Source organism: Octopus sinensis, linkage group LG18 (genome assembly GCF_006345805.1).
Source record: "Octopus sinensis linkage group LG18, ASM634580v1, whole genome shotgun sequence".
Lineage (NCBI taxonomy): Eukaryota > Metazoa > Mollusca > Cephalopoda > Octopoda > Octopodidae > Octopus > Octopus sinensis.
Genome location: NC_043014.1, coordinates 43,239,179 through 43,264,178, shown reverse-complemented (window position 1 = coordinate 43,264,178; position 25,000 = coordinate 43,239,179).

Genomic DNA, 25,000 nt, shown 5'->3' with positions numbered 1-25,000 from the left:
CAAGCGTGGCCGTTCGCCAGCCTCATCTGGCACCTGTGTCGGTGGCACATAAAAAGCACCCACTACACTCACGGAGTGGTTGGCGTTAGGAAGGGCATCCAGCTGTAGAAACACCGCCAGATATGACTGGCCTGGTGCAGCCTTCAGGCTTCCCAGACCCCAGTTGAACTGTCCACCCCATGCTAGCATGGAAAGTGGACGTTAAACGATGATGATGATGATGATGATGTACAATATGTGTGTGCATATATATATATATATAAATAGGCGCAGAAGTAGCTATGTGGTAAGAAGCTTGCTTCCCAACCACTTGGTTCTGGGTTCAGTCCCACTGCATGGCACCTTGTTCAAGTGTCTTCTACTATAGTCTTGGGCTGACCAAAGCCTTGTGAGTCTTTATTGAGCGAAAACATCTAAAAATCCACGAGACCCTGGTAGGGGGTGGTGGCAATCCCTGCCGTACACTTTTCGCTACAGCTTTCTCTCACTCTTTCTTCTGTTGGCCTGGTCACTTAGCTAATGGAGTGGCATCATTTGAAGGCTAAAACAATGTGAAGCACATTGTGACCAGCGATGTGTAGCAACATCTGATAGCCTGGTCGGTCATGTGATCATGTGATATGTATATATATATATATATATATGTATGTATGTATGTATTTATGTGTCTGTGATCAGCCTCCCCACCATCATTGCTTGACAACTGACGTTGGTGTGTTTATGTCCCTGTAACTCGTTGGTTCAGCAAGGAAGGCCAATAGAATAAGTACTAGGCTTACAAAGAATAATTCCTGGGGTCGATTTGTTTGACTAAAGGCGGCGCTCTAGCATGGCCACAGTCAAATAACTCAAACAAGTAAAAGAAGAAAAGAATATATATATATATATGTAGTCATCGTTGTTATAATGGTATCTATATAATCTTCAGATTTAAACTATTCACAGCAATCTGTTTGAAACCAATTCTGGTTCTTAGATAGAAAACCATTTATTTTAAAATGCTTATATCTAACTTTAAGTACTCCATCATAATTCTGTGTATTATCTTTTTGGTAATTTAAATTCCAAATTACAGCTTAATGAAGAAAGAGCCGTTTATTATGCTTAATAATTCCAAATGTCTGATTATTTTCACTACTAACTATAATCCGTAGGTAGTATATTTCATTAAGTATATATGGTTACAAATGGTTTTAAAAGATCGAAATATAAATCTGCGACTAACTAACTTGCTCTGGTGTTCTCAGCTCAGTCGAATCTCATAGTTATTATTCTATATCATAGAATATAGCTTTGAACTGTAACCTTTCTCTTTATTTTCAGATTAACGGCTGAGAAAAAAAAATGTATACTGATCTGTAATTCTTTTGATCTGTTTGTCACTGCTTAGTCAAAGGTAACATCCATATCTACCATGAGTTGTTGATACAGTGAGGCTGTCGTCTTTATTCTTTCCATATTGTCTAACAACGCCGATGGTTTTGAAAGCATATGATGAAACATTCAACAAAGAGTATTTATGGTAACACAAATATTAAGTTTTCATTAGCATTCGATATACAAAATATAGACAAAGATATTGTGCTACTTGCTGAATATTCACGAACATTGGAAAGATCTAGGAGCTTGGAATGATGCATCTGTATAGCAACAACAAAACGAAAAGTTATTACTATCAAGTATAAAATATGAAGATTTCTTTTATTAATTTTTTTTTAGTTTTATTCTTTTTATTCTCCTGTATCAAACCATCACTAGAGACATGTCATGAAATTGTAAATGGCATTAAATATTGTGAAATACATCAATTTATCACTGCCAGTATTCACATACTTAATGGAAACAGTTTTAGGTTGAAGCTGGCTGCTGTATTACGAATAAGTCTACTGGGATATGAGACGTTCTGGCACAGCTGTTTTGGCGCCGCCTATTTGGCATTGCTGATTCGACTCTCATTTAGTTGACATTAGATGTTTTCAAGTTTCTCTTGTTTCTCTCATTTTAATGCCTCTCTTGCTCTGCCCCTCTCTCCTTCTGCCTCTTGCTCTCCCCCTCTCTCCCTCTGCCTCTTGCTCTCCCCCTCTCTCCATCTCCCTCTTTCTCTCTCCAATTCTCTCCCCTTCTCCTTCTCTTTCTGTTTATGTGAGTGATGTGAATATCTGGCTAGGTTTGTATGTATGAATAATGTCTCTCTCTTTCTATCCTCTCACTCAACCCCCCTCTCTCTCTTTCTGTCTGCATGTATATATCTCTGCACATGCATGTGTGTGTATGCTTGTGTGCATGCATGTGTTTGCATGTGTGTGTGTGTGTGTGTGTGTCTGAATGTGTAAGTGTGTATGAATGTGTTTCTGAACGTGTATGTGTGTGCATGTGTGTGAATATGCATGTAAGTGTGTATGTGTGTGTGCATGTGTGTGCTTGCATGTATGTGTATGTGTGTGTGTGTCTGCATATGTGTGTGTCTGCATGTGTGTGTGTGTGTGTGTGTGTGTGTGTGTGTGTGCATGTGTTTGCCTCCAGTACCAAAATTTATTGTTGTCAAAACAGGCCGAATATCTGGATCGGTCATACCAAATCCTCAGCATCGAAGCAGCTATGCCCTATAGTCTCCTTCTGGTCCCACTGTCATTTAGGGTAGCAGGAGTATGACATCTATTTTATAGGGGACATAAGCAGTTCCCATTTTACATTCCGTAGACCCATGAAAATGATTTGAACTCAGCCTACCAAGAGACCTAAACACTTGCCAATCCAGTTATTCTGTGTACTCAGTGACCTCTACCTACTCACTGTACCTGTCTACCAATTCTTGTTTGTTGTGCATGATTCGGCATTATGGTGAACTCAAACCCAATTTCAAGGCCATTCTGTTAACCCCTTAGCATTTAAACCAGCCATATCAGGCCCAAATATCACAAAAGCACAAATTTCACGTTAGCTCTTTCATCATAAAAGCACAAATTTCATGTTGGCTCTTTGATCACAAAAGCACAAATTTCATGTTGGCTCTTTCATCACAAAAGCACAAATTTCACGGCTGTTTCATCATAAAAACACAAATTTCGCATTGGCTCTTTCATCATAAAAGCACAAATTTCCTGTTGGCTCTTTCATCATAAAAGCACAAATTTCATGTTGGCTCTTTCATCATAAAAGCACAAATTTCATGTTGGCTCTTTCATCATAAAAGCACAAATTTCATGTGGCTCTTTCATCATAAAAGCACAAATTTCATGTTGGTTCTTTCATCATAAAAGCACAAATTTCGCATTGGCTCTTTCATCACAAAAGCACAAATTTCACGGCTGTTTCATCATAAAAACACAAATTTCGCATTGGCTCTTTCATCATAAAAGCACAAATTTCATGTTGGCTCTTTCATCACAAAAGCACAAATTTCACATTGACTCTTTCGTCACAAAACACAAATTTCACATTGACTCTTTCGTCATAAAATTACAAATTTCATGTTGGTTCTTTGATCATAAAAGCACAAATTTCACGTTGGCTTTTTCATCATAAAAGCACAAATTTCACATTGGCTCTTTCATCACAAAAGCACAAATTTCATGTTGACTCTTTCGTCACAAAAGCACAAATTTCACATTGACTCTTTTGTCACAAAAGCACAAATTTCACGTTGGCTCTTTCATCACAAAATCACAAATTTCACAACTTGTAAAGTAAACACAACAATGTCACTCAACACAGTACCTCATGAAGGTCACTGCTGGCTCTCATTGTGCACGCAACCATGTGTGTGTTGCTAAAGAACTAGTCCAGGAAATTTCTGATACCATCTCGTATATCTTTTGTCAGTCTATATCAATGAAAAATATAAAACACCAGGGAAAAAGACCTTTCTGCAAAATGAAGTGCTTTCAATTGAACTATGGATACATGTTTTTGATCCTTTGTCATCAGAAATACAATAAACCTGCGATTGACCTATTGGAGACATACGACCAACAACACTATTGCTCTCAAATTGTGATATAAAATAAAGTAAGATAAAAATGTAATAAATAAACAAATAAATAAATAATGCAATTACCAGGTAGCTGAATTTTCAATAGACAGGTGATATGTCATCCATATTCTAAGAGATATTGCATCGTTAGTGTTTGGCAATTATGTTCGGTAATAGGTGTTTTATTTCCATTCAAACAAGCTGTTTTTGTGGCTTGCTTAGAGAATAATAAGTCATTTCTCATTTTTGTGGCCTGCAGAAATGGCTGGAACATAGATTGATTCCTTAATGAGGCTGCTAACGTTGGATTAAGTTGAACTCTTCTTGAACTCACATTCGCAGTAATGTTTCTTTGAGAGCTGATGTCCTGGCATGCGGTCACATGTTGTACTAATAAGCAGTCTACCACTGCTCGTTCACCTGCTTAGAACTGGATAATCATGGTACAGTGTAGTTAAATAAGTGTTTGCATATTTCAATATTTCGAGCAATGAGAATTAACCTCCGCTGCACAAGAACCGTGTATAGTCCATTATGTGCATGGGCATTTGAGATACAGGAAATGAGGGATCTTTTCGGTTTGAATGGCAGTTTTTTCTAGCGGTGTCATATGAAATTGTCACCCATAATTATGACCCTAGTATCGATCTATTGCATTTAAATCTGTTTTAGGGTTAGGGTTAGGGGTGGGGGGAAGGGTATCTTTTTTTTTCTTCACAAATGTAAATAAACCCAATCTGTTTCTTAAACGAGGGACATATTCATACGGCACAGAATGTTTTTTTACTTCAATAGACGTCACTGATTGGTTGAAATTGCAGAAATTGAAGAAAAAAAACCCAACAAATATCTTACAAACTATAGAATTTTCTCAGTTAAAGCCAAGAGAAAAAGATGTTTTATAAACACATTCTACCAGTAAACGAAGTTTAAAATTTTTTAGTTACCTAGAAATTATGTTAAAAACTGCCGTTCAAACTGAAAAGATCCAAAATGAGTTACCATATATACTCACCAATAGGTCGCACTTTCTTTTACCAAAAAATTTTGATAAAAATCAGGGATGTGACCTATCTGCTCGTCATCACAGGGATCTGAAGTAGGCAGCAACATATCAGTAGACCAGGCATGTACCCTGGGCCTGGGCCTTTCTGCTTTCAAGTTGCTATGGAAACGTTTTTGTGGAATCTGTTTACTAAAAAGTAGAAACTGGAAGTCTGCATATTGCTCTTTTTGATAACATTGATTCACTCTGATTTTTAGTTTAAAGATTTTAATAATTTTAATAATAGGCACAGGAGTGGCTGTGTGGTAAGAAGCTTGCTTCCTGACCACATAGTTCCCGGTTCAGTCCCACTGCATGGCACCTTGGGCAGGTGATTTCTACTATAGTCTCAGGCTGACCAATGCCTTGTGAGTGGAATTGGTGGATGGAAACTGAAAGAAGCTTGTCGTATACATATATATATATATATATATATCACGTAAAAAGCACCATCCGAATGTGGCCGATGCCAGCCCTGCCTTAACTGGCTTCTGTGCCGGTGGCACGTAAAAAGCACCAACCGATCATGGCTGCTGCCAGACTCCGCTGGCACCTGTGACGGTGGCACGTAAAAAGCACCCACTACACTCATGGAGAGGTTGGCGTTAGGAAGGGCATCCAGCCGTAGAAACACTGCCAGATCAGACTGGAGCCTGGTGCAGCCTCCTGGCTTCCCAGACCCCGGTCGAACCGTCCAACAGGCATTAAACGATGATGATGGTGATGATGATGATGATGATGATGATGATGATGATGATGATGATGTATGTATTTGTGCGTCTGTGTTTATCCCCCCACCATCGCTTGGCAACCGATGTTGGTGTGTTTACACCTCTCTGAACCAAATAAAAGAATAAATATTTGGGTCATGTAACTCCCCAGATTGTAGTGCGACCAACACCTAATTTCACAACCTGAAACTAAGGGTGTGATTACATAGACTGAAGTGTTTAACTGGTATTTATTTTGTCTGTCCCAAAAAGGCAAAATGCCCAGTCAACCTCAGTAGAATTTGAACTCAGAACATAAAGGCGGATGAGGTGCCACTAAGCATTTTGCCCAGCATGTTAATGGTTCTACCTGTCCCCTGCCTTGAGCACTGGAGCTGATGTAATCAGCTTATCCACTTCCCATGAAACTGTTGGCCTTGTGCCAAAATTTGAAACCAGTATCATTATTTGAATTAATTCAGCAACTATGAGAAGTAACTCATGACATGTTCTGGCCTTTTTAGACCTCCTTAGTGGAACATTAATTTCATTGTACTCACTGAAGTAGTAATGAGAGAATCCCTTTATAGATGTACAGTGTTTTATTCTTTTATTCTTTTACTTGTTTCAGATATTTGACTGTGGCCAAGCTGGAGCACCATCAATCCTGGAGGTTTTTTTTAGTAGAAGTTGATCCCAAGATTTATTCTTTGTAAGCCTAGCAAATTGGGGGATGTTCCTGAAGAAATGCTGGAATCAATCTTCATTGCCTTGCCTAAAAAGTCTGGAACAACCGAGTGCAAAAATCACAGAACGATAAACCTAATGAGTCATGTGACAAAGATTATTTGGAGATTATTTGGAGTTGAATTGAGTGAAAGGTACTATTAGGGGAAACCTATCAGATGAACAGTTTGGTTATCGAACAGGAAAGGGGACAAGAAATGCTGCTTCAGCACGTTGGTGGAAATAATATAAATAAGTGTATAATAATATAAATAAGTGCGCCCTTTTAAAGCCTAGCCAGGCTCATGGGCCCAGTTTCCCGGTTTCAATGGCGTATGTGTTCCCCAGCTGGACGGGACGCCAGTCTATCGCAGTGTTACTCATTTTTGCCAGCTGAGTGGACTGGAGCAACGTGAAATGAAGCATTTTGCTCAAGAATGCAATGCGTTCGTTGCCCGGTCCAGGAATCGAAACCACAATCTTACGATCATGATGCTGACATCCTAACCACAAAGCCACACGCCTCCGAAAAGTGTATAGAGAAACAAAAAGACTTGTACATCTGTTTTATTGACTATGTGAAGGCGTTTGACTGTGTCAAGCATGAAGAGTTGGTGAGAATGTTGGAAGAGCTCGAGGTAGATGGGAAAGATCTAAAAATGATCTGAAATTTGTATTGGGACCTTGGGACCTGAAAGCAACCATCAAAGTGCATGGAGAATTGGGCAACTGGACTGACATTCAGAAAGGTGTGAGGCAGGGTTGTATTTTGTCACTTGGTTTATTCAACCTGTACAGTGAGAAAGCTCTAAGCAAGATCAAGGCAATTTCAGGGCTACAACTGGGGGGAAAGGAATTATAACAATCTAAGGTATGTAGATGATACGGCTTTGTTTGCAGACACAGGAGAGAAGCTTCAGGGATTAGTTAATATCATGACGGAGGAGAGTGGAAAGCTTGGCTGGAAGATTAACTTCCAGAAAACCTTCTCAATGGTCTGTACCAAGAAAGCACAGGTACCCACATATCGTTTGATGGTGAATAGAACAGGGATAGAGCAGAAGGTCAGTTCCATATATCTGGGAAGTTGGATTACATCAAGTGCAGAATTGGATTAGCCAAGAAGACTTTTGTGGATACGAGGAGCATTTTTTTTTTAAAAAGAGAATTGGAATGGAAGTCAAGAAAAGACTATTGAAGTGCAACATCTGGTCAGTGCTAACATATGGATGTGAGTCTTGGACAATAAGCAAAGTTATAGAGAAGAGACTCAAAGCTGCAGAAATGTGGTTTTATAGAAAAACGCTTAGAATCTTGCGGGTACAGAGGGTGACGAATGTGGAAAGGTTGAAGAAGATGAAAGTGAAGAGACAGTTGATGGATACTATCAGAGAGAGACAGTGGAGATTTGTTGGTCATTTTCTCAGAGAGGATAATGGAATGGAGCATTAGATGGTGGAGACTGAGCTGGTGGGAAGGAGAGTGAGAGGAAGGCAGAGAATGAAAATGTTTGATTGGATGAAGAAGAGAATAAATGCACGGAGTGAGAAAGACCTGGGTGATGTTGCGAGAGATAGAAATAAATGGAGGAGGAACAAGCCATGATTAGTCAACAGTATGAATATGTCATGACACAAGAGATACAAATAGTTTGTACAAATTACAAACTATTTGTTGCTATTTGTATCATTGTAAATCTACGTCTTTGGAGTCTCATCATTTGTGAGTGAGTATAGCTTGATGCATATGCTATGCTTTTACTAAATGTATATATATTTGTTAGGAGGCGCAATGACCCACTGGTTAGGGCAGCGGACTCGCGGTCGTAGGATCGCGGTTTCGATTCCCAGACCGGGCGTTGTGAGTGTTTATTGAGCGAAAACACCTAAAAGCTCCACGAGGCTCCGACAGGGGATGGTGGTGATCCCTGCTGTACTCTTTCACCACAACTTTCTCTCACTCTTACTTCCTGTTTCTGTTGCACCTGTATTTCAAAGGGCCGGCCTTGTCATTCTCTGTGTCATGCTGAATATCCCTGAGAACTACGTTAAGGGTACACGTGTCTGTGGAGTGCTCAGCCACTTACACGTTAATTTCACTAGCAGGCTATTCCATTGATTCGGATCAACCGGAATCCTTGTCATTGTAACCAATGGAGTGCTTCCATCCATATATTTATTAGCAGACATAGACATTCCTTTTAGTCTCCACTATGTCTCCCCCGTAGTAGCCTGTCCAAGATGTGCTGCTGGATCAAAGGAGACAAATGCACCAGTACCTGACTGGTATTCCTTTACAGTTGAGTTAACTGGAATGATATGAAATGAAGCCATCATAATCATCTCCATGAACATGATGATGATGGCAATGACGATGATGATGATCGTCATCATCATTGTCATCGTTATTATTATCATCATGGCTGTGTGGTAAGTAGCTTGCTTACCAACCACATGGTTCCGGGTTCAGTCCCACTGCATGGCACCTTGAGCAAGTATCTCCTACTATAGCCTCGGGCCAATCAAAAAGCCTTGTGAGTGGATTTGGTAGACGGAAACTGAAAGAAGCCCGTTGTATATATGTGTATATGTTTGTGTGTCTGTGTTTGTCTTCACCCCCAACATCGCTTGACAACTGATGCTGGTGTGTTTAGGTCCCCGTAACTAAGTGGTTTGGCAAAAGAGACCGATAGAATAAGTACTAGGCTTACAAAGAATAAGTCCTGGGGTCGATTTGCTCGACTAAAGGCAGTGCTCCAGCATGGCCGCAGCCAAATGACTGAAACAAGTAAAAGAGTAAAGACCATGGGTTGAATGGTTTGACATGAGCCAATGCACTGGAGGACTGCACCATGCTCCAGTGTCAGCTTCAGTATAGTTTCGACAGCTGGATGCTCTTCCTAACACCAACCACATTACAGAGTGCACCAGGTGCTCCCAGCCCCCACTTTTTGTTTTTTTACATGGCACCAGCACTAGTGAAGTCACCAAGTCACCAAGTAACTCGCAAGACTAAGACCCGACCTGACCACTTCAACTGAGAGACAGAGTAGTGGCATCGAAGGAGGTGGTTTTAAGGCAGGTGTCGAGTGATTAAAACACGATAGAGAGACAGAAACAGGTGTCTTGCTGTAGGGGAGTCTATTGTAATCAGAAGCTGGAATGCTGTTTCAGTGTTTTATATTCAACAGAAATATGTACATTGTATATACAGTGATATATCTTCATCATCATCACTACCACCATCATGATCATGATGATGATGATCATCATCGTCATCATTATTATTGTTGTCATCATCATCATCAACATCATTGTCATCGTCATCATCATCGTCGTCATCATCATCATCATCACCACCATCATCATCATCATCATCATCATTGTCGTCATCATCATCGTTGCCATCATCATCATTGTTGTCATCATCATCATCAACGTCATCATCGTCGTCGTCATCATCATCATCAGCATGATCGTCGTCGTCGTCATCATCATCATCAGCAGCGTTATCGTCATCATCGTCGTCGTCATCATCATCATCATCAGCGTTATCGTCATCATCGTCGTCGTCATCATCATCGTCGTCGTCGTCATCATCATCATCAGCGTTATCGTCATCATCGTCGTCGTCATCATCATCATCATCAGCAGCAGCATTATCGTCATCGTCATCATCATCATCATCATCATCATCATCATCATCATCATCATCATCATCATCATCATCATCATCGTCATCATTACTCTGTGTTTTAACTGAAATGTTCCCAAGATTATTCATTCATTCATTCATTTATTCAAGTTATATTGTATGGAAATAACTCTACCACCAACTCTTCAAATCCAATTATCTATTGTAATCTATATATTCCGCTTCTCTCTTTTTAGCATAGAAAGAAAGAGAGAGAGAGAGAGAGAGAGAGAGAAGGAGAGAGAGGGAAGCAGCAAAGAAAGATGTGCACATGAGAGAGAGAGAAGGCAAAAGAAAGAGAAAGAAGGGGAAAGAGGCAAAGAGAGATGTGTAAATGAGGACAAAAGAAAAAGAGAGAGGGGGAGGATAAGGGAAAGAGAGAGAGTGGGAGGATAAGGGAAAGAGAGAGAGAGAGGGTGGAGTGAGAGTAACTACATATATATATAGTCATCCAATATGATTGATAAAATAATTTAATTTCTCTCTCTATCTATCTCTCTCTCCCCTCTCTCTTTCTCTCTCTCTCTCTCTTCTCTCCCCTTCTCTCTTTCTCTCTTTCGATATATCTTTCTCTCCCCTTCTCTCTTTCTCTCTCTCTCGAAATATCATTCTCTCCCCCTCTCTCTCTCTCTCTCTCTCTCTCTTTCTCTCCCCTTCTCTCTTTCTCTCTTTCGATATATCTTTCTCTCCCCTTCTCTCTTTCTCTCTCTCTCGAAATATCATTCTCTCCCCCTCTCTCTCTCTCTCTCTCTTTCTCTCCCCTTCTCTCTTTCTCTCTCTCGATTTATCTTTCTCAACCCCTCTCTCTTTCTCTCTATCTATCTTTCTCTCCGCCTCTCTCTTTCTCTCTCTTCCTTTCTCAACAAGCTAGCTACCTCCTCCATCTCAAGTCCTTAATTACAACCCAATACGACATAACAGGCCTAGTAAAACTACAACAAGGGCCTGGAAACATACTTTGAAGTCTTGCTTGTAGTAGCAAACGCAACAAGCAATACCCACCCCGAAAAACTAACAAGGCATGCACAACAACATACTTGAGAAAGATACAAAAACACATAAAAATAACAAACAAGACTCCAGTCTCACCAATTCTACGCAACCTTCTCACAAGTCTACACAACCCAGCTACAACTCCTTCACCTGTTCCCAAACACTATCATTGGGAGAAGCCTAGAAATCATGCAACACGGGCTGGTATAAAAACAATACAGATAACACAAGAGAAGCACAACAGTATTACAACTGCAGCGCGGAAGGTGTTTGTAAGCCAATTAAGAAACACACAAAAGCCGTTCGATTCACTTCAACATTTAAGTTTAATTTGTCAAAATATTTTCGTCGCTTTAAGACCGCGACCTGTTCACTGACAAAAGGTCGCGGTCTTAAAGCGACGAAAATATTTTGACAAATTAAACTTAAATGTTGAAGTGAGTCGAACGGCTTTTGTGTGTTTCTTAAATGGCTTACAAACACCTTCCACGCTGTAATTGTTTCTGTTTCAGCACACGATCTCAGATCAAATCACTTGCTATGCAAGTACATCTCCGTAAGTATTACGACTTATATCTATTTAGTTGATATCATGGTTCATTTGAGCACAGTTTTTTTGCAGTTAGGAACCGTAAAATATTTAATGTTTTTCTCTTCAGTGATAGACAGCAACAAACTGCTTACTGTCAGTCATTTATCTAAAGAAATAAGTCTGAAGATTTGCTTCTCACTGAATTTCTTAACATCATTCCTTGGTTCCTTGTTTCCTTGTTTCTGCTCCTCTTTCCAAGTTGATCACTTTGCTCTGATTGCCTTGTCTACTTAATTATTCTACCACTGTGTCACTCACTGCTTTGTTCCACTCAAAACATCTCAGTGACTTACTGGAATTTCTTGTTGCCTTCGATGATAAACTTTCTGGCTCAGTGATTCTCAACCAGCGTCCATATGACCCTTCAGGATCCATATAGACCTAGGGGTCCGTTAGACTTGGGGGTTCATATAAGATTTTGTTGTTAAAATTTATGCGCAATAAATTGCTTACACTTCAATAATTCATAAAATATTTTAATTTTTTTATGCAATTCTTACCAAGAGGAGTGGCTGTGTGGTACGTAGCTTACTTACCAACCACATGGTTCAGGGTTCAGTCCCACTGCATGGCACTTTGGGCAAGTGCCTTCTACTATAGCCTTGGGCTGACCAAAGTCTTGTGAGTAGATTTGGTAGACAGAAACTGAAAGAACCCCATCGTATATATATATATATATATATATATATATATATATATATATATATATATATATATATATATATATATGTATATATGTATGTATGTATGTATGTATGTATGTATGTATGTATGTATGTATGTATGCATGTATGTATATGTTTGTGTGTCTGTGTTTGTCCCCCCAACATTAATTGACAACTGATGCTGATGTGTTTACGTCCCCATAACTTAGTGGTTTGGCAAAAGAGACCAATAATATAAATACTAGGCTTACAAAGAATAAGTCCTGGGGGGTCGATTTGCTCAACTAAAGGTGGTGCTCCAGCACGGCCACAGTCAAATGACTGAAAGAAATAAAAGAATAAAAGAATAAAGGAATAATATTTATTTATAAAAATACAACAGGGTTTTTTAAACCTACAGTGAATGGCTATGGAGGTCTAGGAGAGCGAAATACAGATGCTTTGACAAATTGGACTTAATGTTAAGAAACCATATATCTGCATATGAAAGAAGACAGTTGCATCAACAAGTATTGATCTCTAGGTGTGGAAGGAATATAGGCGAGATGGCAGAACCGTTAGCACACCGGGCGAAATGCTTAGCGGTATTTCGTCTGCCGTTACGTTCTGAGTTCAAATTCCGCTGATGTCGACTTTGCCTTTCATCCTTTCGGGATCGATTAAATAAGTACCAGTTACGCACTGGGGTCGATGTAATCGACTTAATACCTATGTCTGTCCTTGTTTGTCCCCTCTGTGTTTAGCCCCTTGTGGGTAGTAAAGAAATAGGTATTTTATCTGCCGTTACATTCTGAGTTCAAATTCTGCCGAGGTCGACTTTGTCTTTCATCCTTTCGGGGTCGATTAAATAAGTACCAGTTACGCACTGGGGTCGATGTAATCGACTTAATACCTATGTCTGTCCTTGTTTGTCCCCTCTGTGTTTAGCCCCTTGTGGGTAGTAAAGAAATAGGTATTTCGTCTGCCGTTACGTTCTGAGTTCAAATTCCGCTGAGGTCGACTTTGCCTTTCATCCTTTCGGGGTCGATTAAATAAGTACCAGTTACGCACTGGGGTCGATGTAATCGACTTAATACCTATGTCTGTCCTTGTTTGTCCCCTCTGTGTTTAGCCCCTTGTGGGTAGTAAAGAAATAGGTATTTTATCTGCCGTTACATTCTGAGTTCAAATTCTGCCGAGGTCGACTTTGCCTTTCATCCTTTCGGGGTCAATAAATTAAGTACCAGTTATGCACTGGGGTCGATGTAATCGACTTAATACCTATGTCTGTCCTTGTTTGTCCCCTCTGTGTTTAGCCCCTTGTGGGTAATAAAGAAATAGGTATTTTATCTGCCGTTACGTTCTGAGTTCAAATTCCGCCGAGGTCGACTTTGCCTTTCATCCTTTCGGGGTCGATTAAATAAGTACCAGTTATGCACTGGGGTCGATGTAATCGACTTAATTCGTTTGTCTGTCCTTGTTTATCCTCTCTGTGCTTAGCCCCTTGTGGGTAATAAAGAAATAGGTGTGGAAGGAATATGTGGAAGTGGTAGACCGAGGAAGAAGTGGGATGAAGGGGTGAGAAAAGATCTTCGGATGTTGGGCCTCACGCAGGGCACCTAGTGGTTTGCCGTGCTTCAGAAGACACTTCGAATTAAGCAAAAGCATGGTTGTCCTTACATACAGCTTTGTCTCCTGCATCCCTCTCCAGCTCAGTGTTCCTAATCGTGTGGGCCCATGGATGTTGGGGCCATATAAAAAGCATTCGTACTGGTGCTGTGTAAAAGGGTCCATGCCGGTGCAGCATAAGAACACCCAGTACACTTTGTAAAGTGGTTGGAGTTAGAAAGGACATCCATCTATCCATCCAGCCATAGAAACCATGTCAAAACAGATATGGAGCCCAGGTGGCTCTTCAGCTGTCCAGCTGGTCAGCTCCCATCAAATTGTCCAGCTCATGCCAGTAGGGAAAACAAGCACTTGTCCAAGGTGCCACTATAAGCCTGGTTCCTTATTCTATTGATCTCTTTTGCTGAACTGCTAAGTTACACCAACATCGACTGACAAGCGATGGTGTGGGGGTGACAAACACAGATGCACAAACATATACATACATACACACACACACACATATATATATATGTATATAATTATTAAAATTATAATTTAGGGTATCTACAAGATGGTGAAAATAGCAGCTAGAATCTGACTCTAAAACCACATTAAATGTTCATACGGCACAAGGAGAGAAGACAAAAAGACAAAATAAAACTAGCAAAAATTTACTGGATAATTCCAGATTCCGGATTTCTGGCTTTGCATTTAGAAATGCTTTGCCTCATCAGTGGAATATATGCAGAAAGTAACATAAATACATATATATATACATATAACATACGAATACTTACATATACGAACGTATACATACATATATGTACGTATGCAACACGACTAGTTTATATTGCCTGCTTTGTAACTCAAATTTAAAATTTAAAATTTATATATACCCTTTAACAGGTAATTTTACATGCTAGAAATAACAGCCAACATGGCCAAAAACCACAATTTTATAGCAAATTTCGAAGTAAATGAAAAATAAAAACCTTTACCTCGTTATATAACGGTTATACCATGGTAACGGTTATACCATGGTTTCAGATTTCTTTAGCAAATAATTGTGGTTTTTGGCCATGTTGGCTGCTATTTCTAGCATGTAAAATTACCTGTTAAAGGGTAATTTTTTATTTTGAAATACGAATATGTTGTCTATTGACTTTTTATACATACTAGGCCACTGGTGGTGATATTTATAACGAGTATTCGCCACCCTATATATATATATATATATATATATATATACCACTAAGCATTTCTCCCCGCGTGCTAACGATTCTGCCAGCTCATCGCCTTAAGTAGCTTGCAATATTGCATCTATAATATAGGGAGATAGTAATAGTTAGACTAAGAAAGAGAATCAAAGACAAAAACGGTGCAGTGTCTTGGCTGTAGCATCACAGCCAAAGTTGAAATTACTATTTTAAGATGTGATAAGGATTAGGATCTTTTTATAAAAGGTGATTGAGAAGTGAAAGTAATTGAATATGGCTGCAAATTGAAATCCGAATGGAAATGGTCATGCAAAGGAATGAGGAACTTCTTTCCCAGCAGATCCGTTTTTGAGTTTGCCAAAGAAGCAAGGCTGCAGGAAATGGAGAAAGGGTTAGAGAGTAATAGCATGCGAGGAGGACAGGAGGTAAGATAGGACAATAGATAGACAAACAGACAGACAGATAAATAATTATGTGTGTGTGTGTGTGTGCATGTGTGTACATGTGTGTCATATGCGTATGTGTGTGTGTTTGTGTGTGTGTGTCATATATGTGTGTGTGTGTGTTTGTGTGTGCTTGTGTGTGTGTGTATGTGTGTGTGTGTTTGTGTGTGTAATGTGTGTGTGTGTGTATGTGTGTGTGTGTTTGTGTGTGTCGTGTGTGTGTATACGTGTATGTCTGTGTGTGTTTGTGTGTGTCATGTGTGTGTCATGTGTGTTTGTGTGTGTGTGTGTGGGCTTTAGGTTTATTTCCACTGCATGCTGAAGGCATGTAGACCAACAGGTTCACAATCATAAGGTAGTGAGTTCGATTCCTGGACCGGGCTGTGTGTTGTGTTCTTGAGAAAGACACTTTATTTCACATTAACAATTTTAGTTTGAGTATATTTCTTAGATTATAAACAGTGAACATACCAGTATAGTTTTATCTAAGCTGAGTATGAAATTTATAGAGATATATTTTAAATAAAATGATATAGTAAATAAATAGATAAGAGATTGGTTTTAAAGTAAAATAAAGAAATAAAATATGAAAATATAATAAAAATATAATTCTTTGTAGAATATTATAGACAAGGGGTAAAAGGATTTCATCATCACCATCATCATCATCGTTTAACGTCCGCTTTCCATGCTAGCATGGGTTGGATGGTTCAACTGGGGTCTGGGGAGCCCGAAGGCTGCACCAGGCCAGTCAGATCTGGCAGTGTTTCTACAGCTGGATGCCCTTCCTAACGCCAACCACTCCGAGAGTGTAGTGGGTGATTTTATGTGCCACCGACACAGGTGCCAGATGAGGCTGGTGAACTGCCACACTCGGATGGTGTTTTTTATGTGCCACCGACACAGGTGCCAGACGAGGCTGGCAGATTCCAAAACCTATAAGGTATATTCCAAATACAATAAGGTATATAAGGTAAGTAAAATACACATCCAAGGTAATTTCCCATGTATGACATGTAGATCCAAATATTGTTTAGAAAAATTTTGAGAGATTCAGAGGGAATTTGTTAGAAAAATTTATAATTCTAAATTTTAGACTAAAAATTATATTTACTTGTCATGAGATTATCTATAAATGACTAATGTTTAATATCAGGTAAAGAAATAATTAAGCTATTAGACAAAAATTTTATTATCGACAAATCTTTTTATAAAATTATGGGTTTTATCATAGGTTTAAGAAATTGCTATTATTAAGCCTTACTTGATAATTTATATTTTCTAATTGATACTTACAAAATGCTATTTATATAAAGCTCCCTTATACATACTAAGATCATGAGGGTAGAGCTATTTGAGAGAAGAAAAATCAAGTAATTTCTCCAAAAAATTTTTTAAGCAATATCATCTAGTTTATATAATGTTATAAAATAATTTTTACATATATATACATATATACATATATATACATACGCTCTTCAACAGAAAGATACACAGAATTTACTTTACCACACACCAAACTTTTAGAAATAGCAGCCAAAGAATTTAGCTATTTCCTCTACTATAAGAAAAGTCTCCCATATATCATCATCATCATCATCATCATTTAACGTCCGCTTTCCATGCTAGCATGGGTTGGACGGTTCAACTGGGGTCTGGGGAGCCCGAAAGCTGCACCGGTCCAGTCAGATCTGGCAGTGTTTCTACAGCTGGATGCCCTTCCTAACGCCAACCACTCCGAGAGTGTAGTGGGTGATTTTATGTGCCACCGACACAGGTGCCAGACGAGGCTGGCAAACGGCCATGCTCGGATGGTGTTTTTTATGTGCCACCGACACAGGTGCCAGACGAGGCTGGCAGACGGCCACGCTCGGATGGTGTTTTTTATGTGCCACCGACACAGGTGCCAGATGAGGCTGGCAAACGGCCACGATCGGATGGTGTTTGTTACGTGCCCACAGCACGGAGGCCAGTCGATGCGGTACTGGCTACGGCCACGTTCGGATGGTTTTCTTGTGTGCCACGTGCCACCGGCACTGGTACCACAAAGATACAAATTCCATTGATGTTCATCTATTTTGATTTGTTTTGATTTTCACTTGCCTCAACAGGTCTTCACAAGTGTCACAAGAAGGAAGGTATGCACAGGTGGACTGACTACGTCCCAGGTAGGGGCCACAGGTTATGGCCTGACTAGTCTTGCCGGGTCTTCGGATGGTGTTTTTTATGTGCCACCGACACAGGTGCCAGATGAGGATGGCGAACGGCCACGATCGGATGGTGTTTGTTACGTGCCCACAGCACGGAGGCCAGTCGGTGCGGTACTGGCTACGGCCACGTTTGGATGGTTTTCTTGTGTGCCACCGGCACTGGTACCACAAAGATACAATTCCATTAATGTTCATCTATTTTGATTTGTTTTGATTTGATTTGATTTGATTTGTTTTGATTTCATTTTGATTTTGATTTTCACTTGCCTCAACAGGCCTTCACAAGTATCACAAGGAGGAAGGTATGCACAGGTGGACTGACTATGTCCCAGGTAGGGGCCATGGGATATGGCCTGACTAGTCTTGCCAGGTCTTTGGAAGGTGTTTTTATGTGCCACCGACACAGGTGCCAGATGAGGCTGGCGAACGGCCATGATCGGATGGTGTTTGTTACGTGCCCACAGCACGGAGGCCGGTCGATGCGGAACTGGCTACGGCCATGTTCGGATGGTTCTCTTGTGTGCCACCGGCACTGGTACCACAAAGTGTGTGCCACCGGCACTGGTACCACAAAGATACAGATTCCATTGATGTTCATCTATTTTCATTTGTTTTGATTTTGATTTTCACTTGCCTCAACAGGTCTTCACAAGTGTCACAAGAAGGAAGGTATGCACAGGTGGACTGACTACGTCCCAGGTAGGGGCCATGGGTTATGGCCTGACTAGTCTTGCCGGGTCTTCGGATGGTTTTTTATGTGCCACCAACACAGGTGCTAGATGAGGCTGGCGAACGGCCACGATCGGATGGTGTTTGTCATGTGCCCACAGCACGGAGGCCAGTCGATGTGGTACTGGCTACGGCCACTTTTGGATGGTTTTCTCTTGTGTGCCACCGGCACTGGTACCACAAGATACAAATTCCATTGATGTTCATCTATTTTGATTTGTTTTGATTTGATTTTGATTTTCACTTGCCTCAACAGGCCTTCACAAGTATCACAAGGAGGAAGGTATGCACAGGTGGACTGACTACGTCCCAGGTAGGGGCCATGGGTTATGGCCTGACTAGTCTTGCCGGGTCTTCGGATGGTGTTTTTATGTGCCACCGACACAGGTGCTAGATGAGGCTGGCGAACGGCCACGACCGGATGGTGTTTGTTATGTGCCCACAGCACGATGGCCAGTGATGCGGTACTGACTACGGCCACGTTTGGATGGATTCTTGTGTGCCACCAGCACTGGTACCACAAGCGGTACTGACTACGGCCACGTTCGGATGGATTCTTGTGTGCCACCGGCACTGGTACCACAAAGATACAAATTCCATTGATGTTCATCTATTTTGATTTGTTTTGATTTTCACTTGCCTCAACAGGTCTTCACAAGTGTCACAAGAAGGAAGGTATGTACAGGTGGACTGACTACGTCCCAGGTAGGGCCCACGGGTTATGACCTGACTAGTCTTGCCGGGTCTTCGGATGGTGTTTTTATGTGCCACCATGTTCCCACAGCACGGAGGCCAGTCGATGCGGTACTGGCTACGGCCACGTTCGGATGGTTTTCTTGTGTGCCACAGGCACTGGTACCACAAAGATACAAATTCCATTGATGTTCATCTATTTTGATTGATTTTCACTTGCCTCAGCAGGTCTTCACAAGTGTCACAAGAAGGAAGGTATGCACAGGTGGATCGACTACGTCCCAGGTAGATATATATATATATATATATATGGGAGACTTTTCTTATAGTAGAGGAAATAGCTAAATTCTTTGGCTGCTATTTCTAAAAGTTCGGTGTGTGGTAAAGTAAATTTTTTTTACTGAACCCTAATTATATAATGTAATATATATATATATATATATATATATATATATATATTATATATATATATATATATACCACTAAGCATTTCGCCCCGCGTGGTAATGATTCTGCTAGCTCATCACCTTAAGTAGCTTGCAATATTGTATCTATGATATAGGGAGATAGTAATATATATATATATATACATATGTATAATATATATATATAGTTAATCCAAACATGAACCAAGAGAAAACACAACAATGTGAGGACGTGGAACAAGTATTGGACGCTCAGGAAAGAAAAGAAAGAAGGAGGATTTAATGTTTTGAGCGGAGCTCTTCGTCAGAAACATAGAAAAAGGAAAGGTCCAGAGAAGGGAAATGGAGGAAAAAAATCGCCAATACACACGAGGTCACATATTGACTGACCACACTTATATACAGGCAGGTATCAATAAAGCACTCAGTTTTTACAGAATTTGGTTAATTTTATTCAACAATCAGACATCAGTAAATGTAAGTAAGATACACATCCACTGTAATCTCCCAGGTATGAGAAGTAGATCCAAATATTGTTTAGAAGAATTTCGAGAGATTCGGAGTATCTGACATCAAAAATACATCTAGAGAGAAAAATCACATCTTTAATTGCTGAATTCACCTTACAAAGCCGACAACTCTTTCTATTCTATTAACATGATTCAGATATAGAAAATATCACTGAAATTTAATATCATCGAAAATACATGTTAACACAACGTTTCCAAGGTGATCCAAGATTATATATATCATCATCTACATCATCATCATCATCATTGTCATCGTCATCGTCGTCATCATCATCCTCATCCTCATCATCCTCATCATCGTCATCATCCTCAACATCCTCCTCATCATCATCGTCATCATCCTCATCATCATTGTCATCATCATCCTCATCATCATCCTCGTCATCATCCTCGTCATCATCATCGTCATCATCATCATCATCATCATCCTCATCATCGTCATCATCATCGTCATCATAATCGTCATCATCGTCGTTGTCGTCGTAGCCACCACCACCACCACCACCACCACCAGCACCACCACCACCACCATCATCATCATCATCATCATCATCCTCATCTTTTAACACCCATTTTCCATGCTGGCGTTAACAATATATTGGATGGTTCTGGCAAGCAACTGGTCAAGACGTTACTGTCAATTTCACACATGAATATTGCCACAAGACACTTCAGCCACGTTAGTCAGAAGCACATAACCTTCTGGCCAGCATGTCCAGAAGGTGACCAGTGTTGGCATGTCTATTGTCTATAGGCAATATTCAGAATGGTTTTGATGGCAGCATTCTGACTAGTCGTATGCCATAATGTTTGATGATATAAAAATATATCCTGGCTTTATTACTTAAAATTGAGAGTAGCTTTTGTGTCTGACTTATAAACAACAAACTGATAACTTAATAAATTGGCTGAACTGGACAAGTAGTGGACAAAATGTCTTTATTAAACTTAGTTATGTCCCTTTACAAACAGAGTTCAAATACTGCTGAGGCTGTCTTTACATTTATAGGCACAGGTGTGGCTATGTGGTAAGAAGCTTGCTTCCCCGCCAGTTTCAGGTATCTGGTGATCCTTGAGGGACGTACCCCCAAGTGTCACCTGTGCCTGGAATTGGGCCACATAAAGAAAAACTGTTGCTGGGATGAAGCAAAAGTCCTGGAGCAGTTAATAAATGAAGAGCCCCCTGCTCCCCCATTGAAAGGAGAGAGGCAGGAAGTCGAGGGTGTGGCAACCCCCTCAAAATAGAAAGGAAAAAAGAAAGAAGGTGGGCAACAATGGTTGCCTACCAATGGATCCTGAGGTGGCGGGAGGAATGGAAGGACTTCCAGACATGGAGGAGGAACTCCACCTCACCATCATAAAGGAGAAGAGAAGAATGGGACATCGACGGTGATTGATGCTGAATTTCTCTAGAGAACATTCTTTATTTTGTGGTTAGATCGTAGATGATCTTCTTCTAGCACATTGGATGTCCACTTAGTGGTCATCTCTTATTATACGCATGTATTACAATTTTTCTGAATTTTCAGATTTTTCTATATTCTAGGCTACTGGTTTTAAATTGATGTTAATTAAATTAATATTCAATTTATCACCCTCATTATTTAAATTATATATATACATACATATATATATATACATAAATATATACATCATCATCATCATCATCTTCGTAAAGCGGACGCTAAATGAAGATGATGAAGATGTATATGTTTATGTATATATATATGTATATATATATATATGTATATGTATATGTATATATATATATATACATACATACATATATACACACACACACACACACACACACACACACACACACACACACACACACACACACACACACACACACACACATATATATATATATATATATATATATATGAATTATTACCAGGTGAAGCAGATAGGCCAGTTTCCTGGTGCCTTTTAATTATATGGAAGCCTATAAGAAATACTTCAGAATATTTTGAAATTGAATTGATGTTAGTATGGCTGCATGCTTAAGAAGTTGCTTCACAATCATACAGTACCACTTTGGTGTTGTTCATAATGGTAATTTCCTTGGGCTAGTTGTCTTATAGAGAGAGATCCCTTACTTTGAATCTTGTATGAAGGAGGTCAAAGAAAGATGAGAGAAAAGCGAAAGTTGCCAGTATATTATTTGTCAGTTGAATCACAAAATGAATTTATTTCTGCTTGCTCTGATCTCGTTTTCAAAGACTTACTCTCTGGAAGATCAAAGACAAAATACTATTCAACGACAGTTGATGCCACACCTGATTCTTCACATGTTAAACAGGCAACATTTATCATACGGTTCCTTTAAAGAATAAATTGGTGAGTTAAAGATTAAAGTGATATATCTATCCTTTGAAGACTGTTGTGAGAATGCAGGTTCTGTGATTGCAAACCTGATCTAAAGAAACCTTGAAGAAAAATAGCATTCCCTTGGAAGATTTCAGTGGTCAAGAATCCAACAATGGTACTAATATAGCAAGCAACTATTTACAAGGGAGTACAAAGGATATCAAATACTGAAAAATTCTCTTGCTATTTCTTCATCATGTGGATGTTATACGGTGAATTTGTGTGATTGCATTTAGCAGGGCTGTAGGGAAGCAGATGCCGTTTTTGGAACTGCTGGAAGTGTCTGATATTTTTTCCTCTACTGCAAAAAAAATTGTAGATTCTCTGACACATGACTGACAAACTGTCAGTCATTGCATCACGTGTCAACAACCAATGGTCAATCACAATAGATTGTGTGAAATCTTTTGCATCAATGGCATCAAATTAATGTGATGCCATTGACCAAAAGACGGGCTTCTTTCAGTTTCCCCCTACCAAATCCCCTCACAAGGCTTAGGTCGGCCCTAGGCTATAGTAGAAGACACTTGCCCAAGGTGTCACGCAGTGGGACTGAACCCGGAACCATGTGGTTGGTAAGCAAGCTACTTACCACACAGCCACTCCTATGCCTATGTCGCTTTAAATAAGTAATTCCAGTAAAAGACACCTATAGGATAAGTCTCTAACTTAAAAATAAAGAACAAGTACTGAGACTGATTCAGTCAACCCCACCCAGCATGGCCACTGTTCAATGACTGAAACATTTAAATAAATTAGATGAATTTTTTTTTAAATGGTATCAAGGTTTGTATTTATTAGTCTGGAAACAACTGGCTTAGAGAATTGCAAGTAACATATTGAAAATTATATATTAATATTATTTATTTATTACTATTTCTCCAATATTAGCGCTTCATATAATTAATATTCATTAATATTCATAACGTAGATTCTTCATAAATATTAAAAAGAAATACGGAATGCATGACAATATTTGCATATGTTAATTTCTTAATTGGGCCCTTGGCCACATATGCGTTGAACTAGAGGGTGAGAAATGCTGTATCAGGCTCATGTTTTATGCAGTGGTATTAGAATCGTTGTTTGTCACAACAAACTATACTGAAATATAAAACTAAATGCATGAAGACAGTGGAATCAACCAAGAACCAGGCAAACATGCTTTGCATTATGTGTTCCAGCTCAAAGGCAGCGAACTGGTAGAATCATTAGGGCATCAGACAAAGTGTTTAGCAGCATGTCTTATGGTTCCTTTAAGTTCTGAGTTCGAATCCTACCAAGATCAGCTTTGCATTCGATCTTTTTCAGAATTGATAAAATAAAGCACCAGTCAAATACCAGGGTCAAAGTAATTGTCTATGCCCCGAGGGGCCCCCACCACTAAATTTCAGGCCTTGCTCCAATAGTAGAGAAGATTATTATTATTATTATTATTATTATTATAGGGTAGGAGAGTGTGCATACACTCTCCTACCGTGATGTAATCTCCAGGGATACAGGCATCCAGCAACAGGACCTCCGTAATGCTATGATGGAATGTGAAGTCTGGCGTAGCATGGTAAATTCCATTGTCTCGACCACGGTCGAACAATGATGATTATTATTATTATTATTATTATTATTAGTTTAAGTGTCTTCTACTATAGCCTCGGGCCGACCAAAGCCTTGTGAGTGGATTTGGTAGACGGAAACTGAAAGAAGCCCGTCGTATATATGTATATATATATGTGTGAATGTGTGTGTATATGTGTTTTGCGTGCGCGCGCGCGTGTGTGTGTGTGCGTGTTTGTGTGTCCCAACATCGCTTGACAATGCTGGTGTGTTTACATCCCTGTAACTTAGCAGTTCGGCAAAAGAGACCAACAGAATAAGTACTAGGCTTGCAAAGAATAAGTCCTGGGATCAATTTGCTCGACTAAAGGTGGTACTCCAGCATGGCCACAATTAAATGACTGAAACAAGTAAAAGAGTAAAAGAGTAACAGAAATATGCTAACAAAAGATTTGTGATATTTGTTTTGACTCTTTCTATACTTGAACTGATGTTACACAGAAAAAAAGAGAGTGCGTCTGATATTTAGCTGCAGGGGTGACAACTCCAAACATGTTTCAATGTTGTTAGACCTCCTCAACGACGCATAATGTAACAGTTGCTTTCTTAACTCACACTCAAACCATATTCTCATTATCATAACAATTAACAATCTACTTCCATATCAAATTTCTTTTAAGTCAAGCTGACATTTAATCTCTTTCGCCTGCTCATTTGGTAGACTTAAAGCTGGATAAATCAATTACAATTCTGGCTTATAAAAGTATCAATTCACAGCTGACTAAAATTAGTGGTTTTAATTATTTCAACAATGCTCTCAAATTAACTCAACATCTCTG